At 38.2% G+C, this 13,785-nt stretch overlaps 1 long non-coding RNA gene across 1 annotated transcript; it reads left to right on the plus strand.

The window, feature by feature from the left end:
• The first annotated feature begins 5,569 nt into the window (after window positions 1–5,569).
• On the plus strand, window positions 5,570–6,963 carry LOC138879281 (uncharacterized). The gene is made up of 2 exons (XR_011402680.1): window positions 5,570–6,019; window positions 6,809–6,963. It is a non-coding gene; the product is annotated as an uncharacterized lncRNA (long non-coding RNA).
• The last annotated feature ends 6,822 nt before the right edge of the window (window positions 6,964–13,785 follow it).

Raw genomic sequence — 13,785 nt, forward strand, 5'->3', positions numbered from 1 at the left:
AAAATGTCCTCCATGATATAGTCAGCTTAAAATGGTGCTTAATCTTGAAACTTCTGATGAGAAGTTAATCAATATGAAATTTGAATGCTTGATAAACTAAGTAACATCAATAACTATTCTGTGTTATTCTGTCTGCAAGAGCACCACATGTATGAAATGCACCTAGTGTAAGTAATATGTCTTTCTTTCTCAAATTTTTAGTTTGTTCTTGTTATCAATTTGCAGTATTTGTTTCCGGATAAGTGCATCAATTTGTAGCACATCACATTCAATTTCCAATGATTTATGAACAAAGAAAAGAACAAAGTTAAAACCAAGTCACATTTATCAAATGCATTCCACAATACTCATGTCAAACCATCCTTTTTTTTCTTTGTCCTCTTCTTAATATATAAACTTACAGAATATAAAATATCTCATGACAATAGAACAGTGTGCTATAGAGTTATTGTGTTGTAAGTCACAAATAAAACTTAATAGCAAAGAATAGTATAATTTTATGAAGTACTTAAATTCGAAAGTATAAATAGTATATGCTAGTGTATAAGATATTACGCAATCTATGTAGCAAATAGAAACTACAGTAAGTAAATTATAAGCAATATTAACGGCTTTTCTAATGTATTTTGGAAACGAATAATGCTAAAATCCCAACTGCTTATTTCAATAAACGGCGTGCAGAGATTTAGGCCTTACCATCATAAAGATAAACATAAATACGTAGAAAAAAATGTCGAGGGATCGCAGAAAGGGTATCAAGATAGATCATTCATAGCTTTTTTGAAAAGTGACAAAAGGAGGAGCGTTGAGCCTTCCATTATCGTAGCAAATAGATTTTTTTTTAATCTTTTGAGTACAAATCCATTTCAATGAGATAAGTTCTAAGTGAGAATGAAGCTTGTACATTCTTAAAAGATAGCAAAGTCAAGAAGTTAAAAAGAATATAGAAAAAAGAGATATAATATTAAATAAGAATAAAAAGAATTGTCTTTATCAATATTGTCAAGGGCGAAAAGCTTTAAAACACATTCCATCTATTGGGGATTTAAGCGCAAGTACAATAAAGGTGTGGACTTTATTAAAAAAGATGCTGCAAAAAACATAAAAATAAATTTATAATGCAAGAAAAAGGCGTACTTCATATGTATTCTTTGCCAATTAATATCTATTTTTATTATATCTACTGTTTAGTACCGTCAATTCAAAATAGGACGTAATACAAATACTAATATTTCAAAGGACTGAACTTTAAGTGTCACGACCCCAATCCCGGTGGTGATGGCGCCCAACACGATGCTAGACAAGCCCGACCAATTACCACTCACAATCCCTTCTTATTAGAATTTATTACCAATTTTCAAAAATAGATACCAATTTAATATAAGTAGAAGTCTGAAATAAAAGATTGAAATATTTGGAAGGCCATAATGAAATCTCTACAAATGCCCAATGATCTGGTGTCACAAGTCTGAGCCTCTAATACAAGGTTTCAACAGCCTAATGCAGAAATATGTCTAAAATGCGGAATAGTAAAGAAAGATAGAGGGAGAAATCGGGTCTGCGGACGCCATGCAGCTACCTCGATAACTCCGATGAAAAACTGAACGGCAGGAAAGCTCGCTCTACACCTTAGGGACACCTGTACCTGCACACACGGTGCATGGAGTAATGTGAGTACTCCAACCCAGTGAGTAATAACAATAAATAATGGCTGACGGTATGAAATCACGTAAAGGCACTAAGCAGTTCTATATCAAAGCAGTAAAACCATTGAAAGAGCAAGTAATAAAGAAAATTGAATGAAACTCTTTGAACCAGGTGAAAACAAGTAATTTGACAGGCATTAATCCAGTATAAATTCGCTCCTCGAGCATTTCTGTTCATTTACTTATTTCTTACCCTCAATACTCAATTCATATACTTCTCACAATAACCGAAATCGAAACATATATATATATACCGCTGCGGCGTACAGCCCGATCCGTATATCGCTATGGCGCATAACCCGATCCATAATAATAATAGTCAACTGCGCTCACTGGGGGTGTGCAGACTCCGGAGGGGCTCCTACAGCCCAAGCGCTATATTGCTGCGGCGTGCAGCCCGATATATATATATATATATTTACATATTTGCTGCAGCGTGCAGCCCGGTCCATATAAGTATTTGTTGCGGCGTGCAGCCCGATCCAATATATGTATTTTGCATATTTGATGCGGCACACAGCCCGGTCCATATAAGTATTTGTTGCGGCGTGCAGCCCGATCCAATATATGTATTTGTTGCGGCGTGCAGCCCGATCCAATATCATATATAATATCCTCACTATTGGGTCCTCAACCCCTCTCAGTCATTATAATCACAGCCTCTCGGGCACAATAATATAAGGTAGGGATCTCAGCCCACATATTTTTCTCATTTATGGTTAACATTTCATAACCCGGTTCATATCATTTTTAAACAATTAGAAACATGACTGAGGATATGATTTTTAGCAAATAAGTGAGGAAAACTAGTCAAAAATCCCATAAAGGTTCTACAGGTCGGCACAAGGCCCCAAACATGGCAACTAGCCCAAGTCAGGATGACAATGCATAAGTCTCAGTCAAAATGTAGTGAAAATATCAATTGGGATGGACCAAGTCACAATCCCCAGTAGCAATGAACCTCACGCTCATCACGCAGCGTGCGTCTCATCTCAGTATAGCACTACATTGTTCAAAATATGGGGTTTCAAACCCTCAGGACATCATTTAAAATCATTACTCACCTCAAACTGGCCAAAGCTCTAGCTCGCTATGCCCTTGCCTCTCAAATTGGCCTCCTCGCGCGTCGAATCAGACCAAAATCACAACGAACATGTCACATTATGCTAAATAAACAATACCCAATCGAAAACAATCGAAAAATATCAAAATTCTCGAAATTGGCAAAACCCGAGCCCCGGGCCCACTTCTCGAAATTCAGAAATTTTTACATCAACGGGTTCCTTATCTCCCCACGAGTTCATACATACCAAAATTTCTCAAATCCGACCCCAAATGGTCCTCCAAATCCCCAATCAAAATCTCAAAATCCCAAGCCCTATTTCTTCCATTTTTAGCAAGAATTCAATGATTTTCTAGGTGGATTTCACAATATAAATGAGTTTTAGGTCCGAAATTCTTACCTCCAAACGTTTCTCCTTGAATCCCTCTTCAATCTCCTTCAAAAAGCTCTCAAAATGATCAACTATGACTGAAAAATGGACCCAAATCGCGGACAAGAGGACTTAAAAACATTCTGCCCAGGCTTCATCGAGGTGTACCTTGCGCTGTGCAGGTTGTACATCCTCTTACCATTTTCCCTGCTGTACACCTTCTGTTAAAACGCCTATAACTCCTTGTGGAAATATCCAAATGACAAACGGTTTGAATATTTAAAAAGACTCGAAGATATTTCATTTGATAGTTTGTACACCATATAACTCTTTATATATTCCGAGATATGAGCTTCTAAAGTGCAATAGAAAATTCTGTCAAAACTGATCCACCAGCCATATTCGATTCATCATAACTTTCTGATAGAATATCTAAATCATAAATGGTTTAACTTTATGGAAACTAGAATGCAAGGGCTACAACTTTCATGTTTTGTACTTTTTCTGATTCCTTACATATTTCAAGATATGAGCTTCCAAACTGGACTCCTCGCACCAGAAATTTTCTGGTGCACAGCTGAAGCTAAACAAAAATCTGCAACTTTTCCAAAGATGAAATAGTCCGTTTAACCACCCGAAACTCACCTGAGGCCACTGGGACCTCAACCAAAAGCACCAACACATCCTAAAACATCATCCAAACTTGTTCCAATCATCAAAACACCTCAATTAACACCAAAAACCACCAAATTACATCGAATTCAAGTCTAGGTTCTTCTAAAACTTCCAAAACACGCATTCGATCAAAAACCCAAACAAACCACGTCCGAATGACCTGAAATTTTGCACACATATCCCAAATCACCTAACGAAGCTACAACAACTCTCAGAATTCCATTCCGACTCCCGGATCAAAATCTCCCCTATCAACCGGAAATCGCCAAAATACTAACTTCGCCAATTCAAGCCAAATTCTACACCGGACCTCCAAAACCACTTCCGATCACACTCCTAAGTCACAAATCACCTCCCGGAGCTAACCGAACCATCGAAATTCACATCCTAGCCCTCTAACTCATAAGTCAACGTCCGGTTGACTTTTCCAACTTAAGCCTTCTTAAAAGAGACTAAGTGTCTCATTTCCTACCAAAACCACTCCAAATCAACTCGATCACACAAGATACGGATAACGAAGCATGAAGAAATGGAAAATGGGAAAAACGGGGCAGTAACTCATGAGACGACTGACCGGGTCGTCACATCAAGCCAAATAAAACTTTATATAGATATTATGTTTATATTAAATTTTTTTATCAACAAATTGATTCCCTACATTTTTAGTAAGAAAAATTCTAGTTCTTCGGCTAAGATTATTCGGTGTCAGCCCCGTTCACGTGATGGTACTAATAAAAATAGAGAAGCAATATTCCTCCATCAAGGGATAATTGAAGTCATTAGGCTGCTCTTCACATCAGATATATATATAAAAATCAATGAACAAAAAGACTTATACTAAAATTTAAATTTAAATAGAAAATACTCTTTGTTTGTACTAATAATGCTTTTAATGCCGAGAAATATAAAACATATTCCTCTAGTATCAAGCAAATCAAATATAAGATTGCATATAAATTAGAAAGTCTTACAAAACTCCACATAATTAGTCAAATGGATATTTGTAGTAAGATGTGGTCTTATATAAACAAACCAACGACGCATTCTAACCAAAGAGCCTTGGTTCAATCATCAATTGCTAATACATCCATTGAACAAACAAATCATGTATAAGAGGTCATCCTTTAGAGGATTGATTTAACCTTGTAGCAATTAGCATCTGCGCCGTAAAAGGCATATATATATATATATATATATATATATATATAATTTGAGAAGTACGCTCTAGGGTGATTTTTATTTAATCGTTATTTGGCCAGATTGAAAATTATTTAATCTGTGACCACCTAATTTTTGCACTATTTTAACACCTCCTAAAGTTATTATTGTTTTGTTATTTTAATTATTTTTTTCAATTTTTGTGACTTTAATTGCATATTTTCTATCATAAAATACTAAAAAAAATAGTTCTTTCTTCATTTGTGCATTTTAAGAATTAACTAGCTGTTCAGTTGGTGAATAAATCTAGTTAATTGATCATTAGAATAAGTTATTTAATTAATTTATTTGTGTAAAATTAGTTTAATAAGTAGGATTAAGGAAGAAATTTGGCCAAATTTGAAAGAAAAAGTGTCCAAGAGTGCAAGATAAAGGGCTGCCATTGAAAGGGTCTGAAACTACGTAGTTTTGCCTCAAAACTACGTCGTTTCACTAAATGAAACAAGATCAAATCATACCCATCCATTCCATCTTGATCCAATGGATCTCATTCACTCTTGGCTTAGGTATTTAAAGCCTCAAAAATCTGAAAATTGTCCTCATTTTCACCCATAATTCGTTTCTCCTTCTTCTCTCTTCTCTCTCTCTCTTCACTCTCTCTACGCCGCCCCAGCTCCGCCCACCGCCGCCGGCCGAAAATCGCCGCCGCCGGCGGAGCACCTCCAAACACCTCCAAATTCACACCATGTAATCTCCACAACTTCCTCCTTCCATATCTCCAAATCAAATCCTTCAAAAATCCCCCAAACTCCTTGAATCTTAGATCTAGGAAATTTTCCCGTCACTTTTTTGCCCAAATTCTTGAAGTTCCAACCACTACCACCCCACAATACTTACATCAATGGATAGAGCTCCTCAAGACCTAGCTATTGATGCCAATTTCACCCTGAATATCCGGCGATCAAAATCCGGCCTAATTCCGGCGACCTCCCCGAACACCCTCTTTTGGCATACCACCATTTTTTCGGCCACTTGAATTGCAAAATGGTAAAAATCCTATTATTTTTCGTGGCTATTTTATTTTTATTTTTTCAGATTTTATTTTTGTCTATTATTAATTATTTTAGCATTAGTTTTTGAAGTTTGAAATGTTAAATTTTCTGTTTTTGCACTTGTTGAAGTAGTAAAATAGTTTTGTATTGATAAAAGTGAGGTAGTGAAAAATACTTAAGAGTATATGGTACTTGTTAGGTTATTTATTTGCTGTTGAAGACTCTTTGAGTACAACACTCAAAAGTCAAACTGTTTGGTAAGAAAATGTAGATCTTTGGACAGTGTTTGAATAAAAGCCTATCTTTGAATAGTGGAAGCAGATTTGTTTGAAATACTTGACAAGATTTGAATCAAAAAGTCTGGCATTTTGAATTTAAGAGCAGATTTATTAGAAAAAATCTGTCAAAAAGATTGATTTTTAATTTTTTGAAATAGCTGGTTGTTTTGATATATAGGCGGGACTCCATCACATTTGAAATGGGCATTATTATTTCTGCTTTGAACATACAAAAAAAAAACAAATTAGCAGCTGAAGCATCCTTTAGTAAGCTGAAATTGTAAGTCTTAATAGTGAATCTTAAAGTGCAAATCTTTTTTTTGAAAAGTATAAGTCCTTTTTAGAGTTTGTTTCTGGGTTTCTTCTCTGAGTTTTCGAGTTGTTTTAACACGGATTTGCTGCTGTTGTGCTGCTATTTTTATGTTGCTTTAGTTGCTGAGCTTCCATTCTTCGTTGCTATATTTATTATTCTGCGACTCAGGTAACTCTTTATTCTTATGTTGCAGATATTTTCACATTAACAAGAGAATTCATCTTGATTGTTGGGAGCATGTCCATTTAAATAAATGAATGCTTAGCTAAATTTCTTTATTGTTTAAATATATCTTGTTGTAGTTCATATGTAAAATAAATCCTTGGTTGATCAAACACTTTTTATTCATGTGTTATTTGTCTTTACTATCTATTATAGTTTTGATGCATATAAAAATGAGATATTCCAAGTAGGCTACAATGTGCTTAAAGACTCCTTTTGCACCTTTGCAGTTCTGGCCAGTTTATGAAAAATAACAAAAGAGCCATGCTTGAAACCTTTATTTATTTTGATAAAATACAGATTTTATATGTGACCATCTCTGCTAGGATTTTAGATTTTTTTTTTGGTAGAAAGTGGCTAGATCCTAAATAGGTGTTTGAAATTGCTAGTTAAAAATAAGGGTTAATGGCTTAGAGAAAAAGAGGCCAGACTCGCAATTTAGCCCAGGTGGGCTATCTTAGTAAACCAGCATTTGAAATCTATTGGGCTTTCAGCTTGTGTCCATTTTCGGAGCCCAATAATTGGCCAAGGCAGATTCTATCCAATAGGCCCAATACCTTTAAGAAGTCTATAAATATTTTGTCCATTTATTTCATAGATGTTGGCCCAATGCCATAACTAAATAACCAAATTGGCACACTTTCTCAATAAATAATATGATCCATCTTCAAAATAATACTTACTAGATTAGTTGAATAAACTTATTAAGAATTAGTTAATTTTCATGATGTGTAATAATAATCCAATAACTTAAGTACCTTTAATTAATTTAAACGCTAGGCAACTAATAGGCCCGTTTTAACTTTATTATTATTATTATTTCATGAACTCGCTTGCGTAGTGTGATATTAACTCTTAATATTTTAATTCAATAATCTCATACTATTTCTACTAGCTTTAATTAGTTTCTAATTTAATAAACCCTTTGCTAAACTCGCGGATTCGCTTGCGTAGTGTGATAGTAACTCTTAATGAAGCTGAATCCCGCAAAATGTGCATTCGGGGTTCTTGCCGGAAAACTACTTGGGTTCATTGTGAGTTGCCGAGGAATAGAACTGGATCCGTCAAAGGTCAAAGCCATTCAAGAATTGCCACCACCAAAGAACAAGAAGGACATAATGAGTTTCTTGGGAAGACTTAACTACATCAGCCAGTTCATAGCACAATCTACTATCATCCATGAGCCAATCTTTAAGATGTTGAAGAAGGACGCCGCTGCCAAATGGACTGACGACTGTCAAAAAGCCTTCAACAGAATCAAGGAGTACCTGTCCACACCGCCAGTCTTGGTCCCGCCCGAGCCGGGCAGACCTCTATTGCTCTACCTTGCAATATTGGATGGAGCATTCGGTTGTGTTCTGGGGCAACATGATGAAACAGGAAGGAAGGAGCAGGCCATCTATTATCTCAGCAAGAAGTTCACCCCATACGAGGCCCGATATTCTCTGTTGGAACGCACCTGTTGTGCTCTGACTTGGGTAGCCCAGAAGCTGAGGCACTATTTCAGTGCCTACACTACATACCTCATATCCAGAATGGATCCGTTAAAGTACATCTTTCAAAAGCCCATTCCCACTAGCAAGCTGGCCAAGTGGCAGATTCTGTTAAGTGAATTTGACATTGTCTATGTGACTCAGAAAGCAGTCAAGGGACAGGCATTGGTGGATCATCTTGCTGAAAATCCTGTGGACGGAGAATACAAACCCCTCGAAACGTATTTTACTGACGAGAAGGTATCCTTCATAGGAGAAGACATTGCAGAATCCTATGATGGTTGGAGAATGTTTTTCGACGGAGCAACAAATTTAAAAGGAGTTGGCATAAGAGCAGTTCTAGTATCAGAAACCGGTCAGCATTATCCGGTGTCCGCCAAACTCAGATTCTCATGCACCAATAACATGGCCGAGTACGAAGCCTATATCTTAGGGCTCAAGATGGCCATTGACATGAACAATCAGGAATTGCTAGTGATCAGGGATTCATACTTGCGTATACATCAGGTCCGAGAAAAATGGGCAACTAAGAACTCCAAGATACTCCCGTATTTGCATCATGTACATGAGTTGAGGAAGAGGTTCACAAAGACAGAGTTTTGGCATGTTCCCAAAGTCCAGAATGAGTTTGCCGATGCATTGGATACCCTATCATCTATGATTCAGCATCCAGATAAGAACTTCATAGATCCTATTCCGGTGAAGATTCATGATCAGCCAGCTTACTGTGTTCATGTCGAGGAAGAAGTGGACGGAAAGCCTTGGTTTCATGATATCAAGGAATACTTGGCAAAAGGAGAATACCTAGAGCTCGCAAATCCCACTCAGAAGCACACACACTTCGGAGGTTATCTAACAATTTCTTTCACAGCAGAGGAATCCTGTATAGAAAGTCTCCTGATTTGGGATTATTAAGGTGTGTCGGCGCAAGGGAAGTATCCAGGCTACTAGAGGAAATCCATGCTGGGACCTGCGGTCCACATATGAACAGTTTTGCCTTAACCAAGAAGATACTCCGGGCTGGTTATTTTTGGATGACTATGGAAATGGACTACGTCCAGTATGTCCGAAAGTACCATCGCTGTCAGATACATGCAGACATGATAAAGGTGCCCCCAAATGAGCTTAATGCAACAAGCTCGCCGTGGACGTTCGCTGCTTGGGGAGTGGATGTCATCGGACCTATCGAGCCCACCATATCAAACAGGCACATGTTCATTCTAGTGGCAATTAATTATTTCACCAAATGGGTTGAAGAAGCATCATACAAAGTAGTGACTAAGAAAGTTGTGGCAGACTTTGTCCGCGACCGTATCGTGTGTCGGTTCGGAATTCCAGAGTCAATCATTACTAATACTGGCTCTAACCTCAACAGTGATTTGATGAAATCCACGATTGAAACCTTCAAAATCAAACACAAGAATTCTACAACTTACAGACCTCAGATGAACGGAGCCGTAGAAGCTGCCAACAAGAATATCAAGAAGATAAGAAGGAAAATGATAGAGAAACATAAGCAGTGGAACGAGAAGCTCTCATTTGCTTTATTGGGATACTGCACCACAGTCCGCACATCAACTGAGGTGACTCCCTACATGTTGGTATATGGTACAGAAGCAGTCATACCCGCCGAGGTAGAAATTCCTTCCTTAAGGATCATATAGGAAGCAAAGCTCGACGACGCAAAATGGGTAAAGAGTCGTTACGAGCAACTAGATCTTATAGACAGAAAGAGAATGAATGCAGTTTGCCATGGTCAGCTCTATCAGAACAGAATGTCTAGAGCCTTCAACAAAAAAGTCAAGCCGAGACAATTCACACCGGGGCAGCTGGTGTTAAAGAAAAATTTTCCGCATAAAGAGAAAGCCAAAGGGAAATTCTCCCCAACTGGCAGGGTTCGTACATGGTTCATCGGGTTCTGATAGGAGGAGCCCTCATACTTGCAGAAATGGATGGAGAAGTTTGGCCAAAGCCAATCAATTCAGACGCAGTCAAACGATACTATGTGTAACCTCTATGCTTTCTTTTATGATGTAATTTGAACTACGCCTGACCTGATTCCCGTTTAAGAGGGGATACGTAGGCAACCCTGATTTTGAAGTCGATTCCAGCCATTTATCATTAATAACCGTCAAGAGCAGCAGCCTAGTAAACTGGGGCAAAATTTTGAGAAGGACCCTCAAAATTCCGGAGCAAGCGAAGTTGCAATGTCTTGAACCACGTCGCATTCGTCGGTTCATCTAAAAAGAATTATTCTTAATTATGCACTTATATTATGCTTTTACTAAATCATGCATGTTCATTACTAAGATTGCCTTGTTTAGCAACACTACCCCAATGATACATACAGTATCACCAGATCAAAGCTGAGCAGGTCAAGCAAAGCCAGCGGGGATACGAACTAACTTTTCCCCCTCTACAAACTCACGAGTTTTCTTTGGATACATGCACTTGAGTTGAAAAATCATCAAATGTACTATATGCTCACTCACAAAGTTCAGGAATACAACTCTCCGAACTGTTGCACTTGCTCGCAACTGCTATCCGCGTAACAGTGTCCCCAGCAGGCACAATATCCCCAGCAATCACGATACCGCAATCCTCTATTAGCTAAGAAAACTCTATTGCCATTTGCCATTTTTACTTTCTGCATAAGGCTACCATTCTCCCTTCCGAGGTTAGGCTCTACCTCCATCTGCATTCTCTGCATTGCATAAGGCTACCATTCTGCCTTCCAAGGCTAAGCTCTACCTCCATCTTCATTCTCTACATTGCATAAGGCTACCATTTTGCCTTCCGAGGTTAAGCTCTACCTCCATCTGCATTTCACTGCATTCCATAAGGCTACCATTCTGCCTTCCGAGACTAAGCTCTGTCTCTATCTGCATTTCCTTCATTGTATAAGGCTACCATTCTGCCTTCCGAGGTTAAACTCTACCTCCATCTGCATTTCGCTGCATTGCATAAGGCTACCATTCTGCCTTCCGAGACTAAGCTCTGTCTCCATCTGCATTTCGCTGCATTGCATAAGGCTACCATTCTGCCTTCCGAGACTAAGCTCTGTCTCCATCTGCATTTCCTGCATTGCATAAGGCTACCATTCTACCTTCCGAGACTAAGCTCTGTCTCCATCTGCATTTCTTGAATTGCATAAGGCTACCATTCTGTCTTCCGAGACTAAGCTCCGTCTCCATCTGCAATTTCTTGCATTGCATAAGGCTGCCATTCTGCTTTTCGGGACTAAGCTCTGTCTCCACCTGCATTTCTTGCATGCATAAGGCTGCCATTCTGTCTTTCGAGACTAAGCCCTGTCTCCACCTACATAGCTGAAATATCGCCACTTTATTTATGCCTCGTGTGGCTGAAATATTGCCACATTATTTATGTCTCGCTTGGATAAAAGATCTCCACCTTCATCTACATCTTGCACGGCTGAAATATCGCCACTTTTATTTTTCTTGCATGGCTGAAATATCGCCACTTTCTATTTACATCTTGCATTGGCTGAAATACTGCCACCTCGTTTACATTTTTGCATGGCCGAAATATCGCTACTTTCTATTTACATCTTGCATCGGCTGAAATACTGCCACCTCATTTACATTTTTGCATTGGCTGAAAGATCGCCTCCTTCTACATCTCATGGGCTGAAAGATTGCCTAATTGTCCGAAGGCATCATTGTTCGGATTCACCATTTTCATAGCCCGAGAACGCCAGGACATGGCCTAAGGACCCCATTTTATCTTTTGCATATCATTATTCAAAGGTATCATAGCTCGGAGGCATCATCCTCATAGCCCGATAGCATTATTTCATGGCCTGCGAATCCTTTATTATACGCTTCATGGCCCAGGACGTCATGGTCTGAGGACATCATCTTAACCGTCCAAAGACAACATTCATGGTCTAATGGGAACTTGCATCACGTTTAAAATTATGCACAATATATGTTCGTATTGCTCATTTGCAGGTAAACCAACTAGCAACGGCCGTCTTAGAAGGAGCAATCCCACTCCAGTTCCCGCAACCCTACTAGACTATAACCATCCACCCCAACCTGAATATCTCGTCCGTTCTTGAAACAAATCTCCGTCAACATATTCCGCCGATGGATCCTGAACTACATATGGCCTGATTCCTATAAGACCAGGGATATATAGGCAGCTCAGGAACCAGAACATGGTCAAATTCTTCAAGTCGTTTCGTTCGTTCAAAATTGGCCATCATATCTTTACCCGACAGCTCTTTCATCCTTCCCGGGTAAAGAGGGGCAGCTGTTGATACCCAATTTTTTCCTGTATATTTTTCATATATACAAAATACTTTTAAAATAACATATGTATGCATATATAAGCATGCCCAAGTTTTAGCATTTTCCCAGATTTTTAAAAGATTTTTAAAACCAATTTATTGTCCATTTTAGCAGTGCAAAATCGATAATTACTCCCAAACTCATCAATCTTGGTGAATAATTTATTTTATTCCCATATTTATACCAAAATATAGTTAAGGTAATTTTTATATATTTTTACAAATTTATTTAGTATTTTTAAAGCTAAATTGCATAATTGCAATTCTAGCCTACTTTAAGATTTAATAGTATTTTTATAATCATAAAATTGGTTCCAGTATTTTTAAATTAATATTTATATATTATTTACTGATTCAGTACTTTTAATTTGTTTTCATAATCATTTTTACTATTTTTTGTAAAATAAAAGGGAAAAACTGGCTATGTAAATTTTAGCCTCATTTCGTTTCAATTGTAGCCCCATTGCATTTAGATTTTAGCCATCAATTGACCCAATCTTAACCCCCAATAGGACCAGCCCAATTTCAATTTCAACCCAACCCCTTCCAACCCGCCCGGTCTTTCTTTTAATCCAGGCCGTTGATTGGTTTGATCAACGGCCACGATCACCCCTTACCATTTTTAATCCACCGACCCTACCCTAATCCCCTCATTTCCATCTTTCAGCCGCCTTTGAATACTCTCCTCTGTCACACTCTCTCGAAGGTTCCCTGGAACCCTAGCCTCTCTCATCCTTTCCGACCATAACCTCACTGGAATCCATGGCTTCTCAGGCCATGGATGGCCTGTACTCACCTCCCTCCACTCTCAAACGTCTGGGGTTCGAAGCTTTGAGGTCTGACCACTGTGGTGTCCGTTCAGATCCTCTCAGATCCATGGTTTTAAAGCCTCTATGGCCTTGTTCCGGCACATCTAAAGCATTTCGAGCCTGGTTCTAACTCATCCAACTCAAGATCAGACTTTTCTTCCAAGCCTTTCTCATTTCTAGGGTTTCTCTGAAACCCTAGCCATTCGAGGTTTTTATTTGATTGTTTTCTTAAATCTATGCTATATTTGTGCTCTGCTAGAGTTTTAAAATGTTTTCCCCAATTTTTTCTTTCAAAATTTGTTTCTCTTCGATTTAGGGTTTTTGAATTTTTTTT

Source organism: Nicotiana sylvestris, chromosome 1 (assembly GCF_000393655.2).
Source record: "Nicotiana sylvestris chromosome 1, ASM39365v2, whole genome shotgun sequence".
In the NCBI taxonomy this organism is placed as follows: Eukaryota; Viridiplantae; Streptophyta; class Magnoliopsida; order Solanales; family Solanaceae; genus Nicotiana; species Nicotiana sylvestris.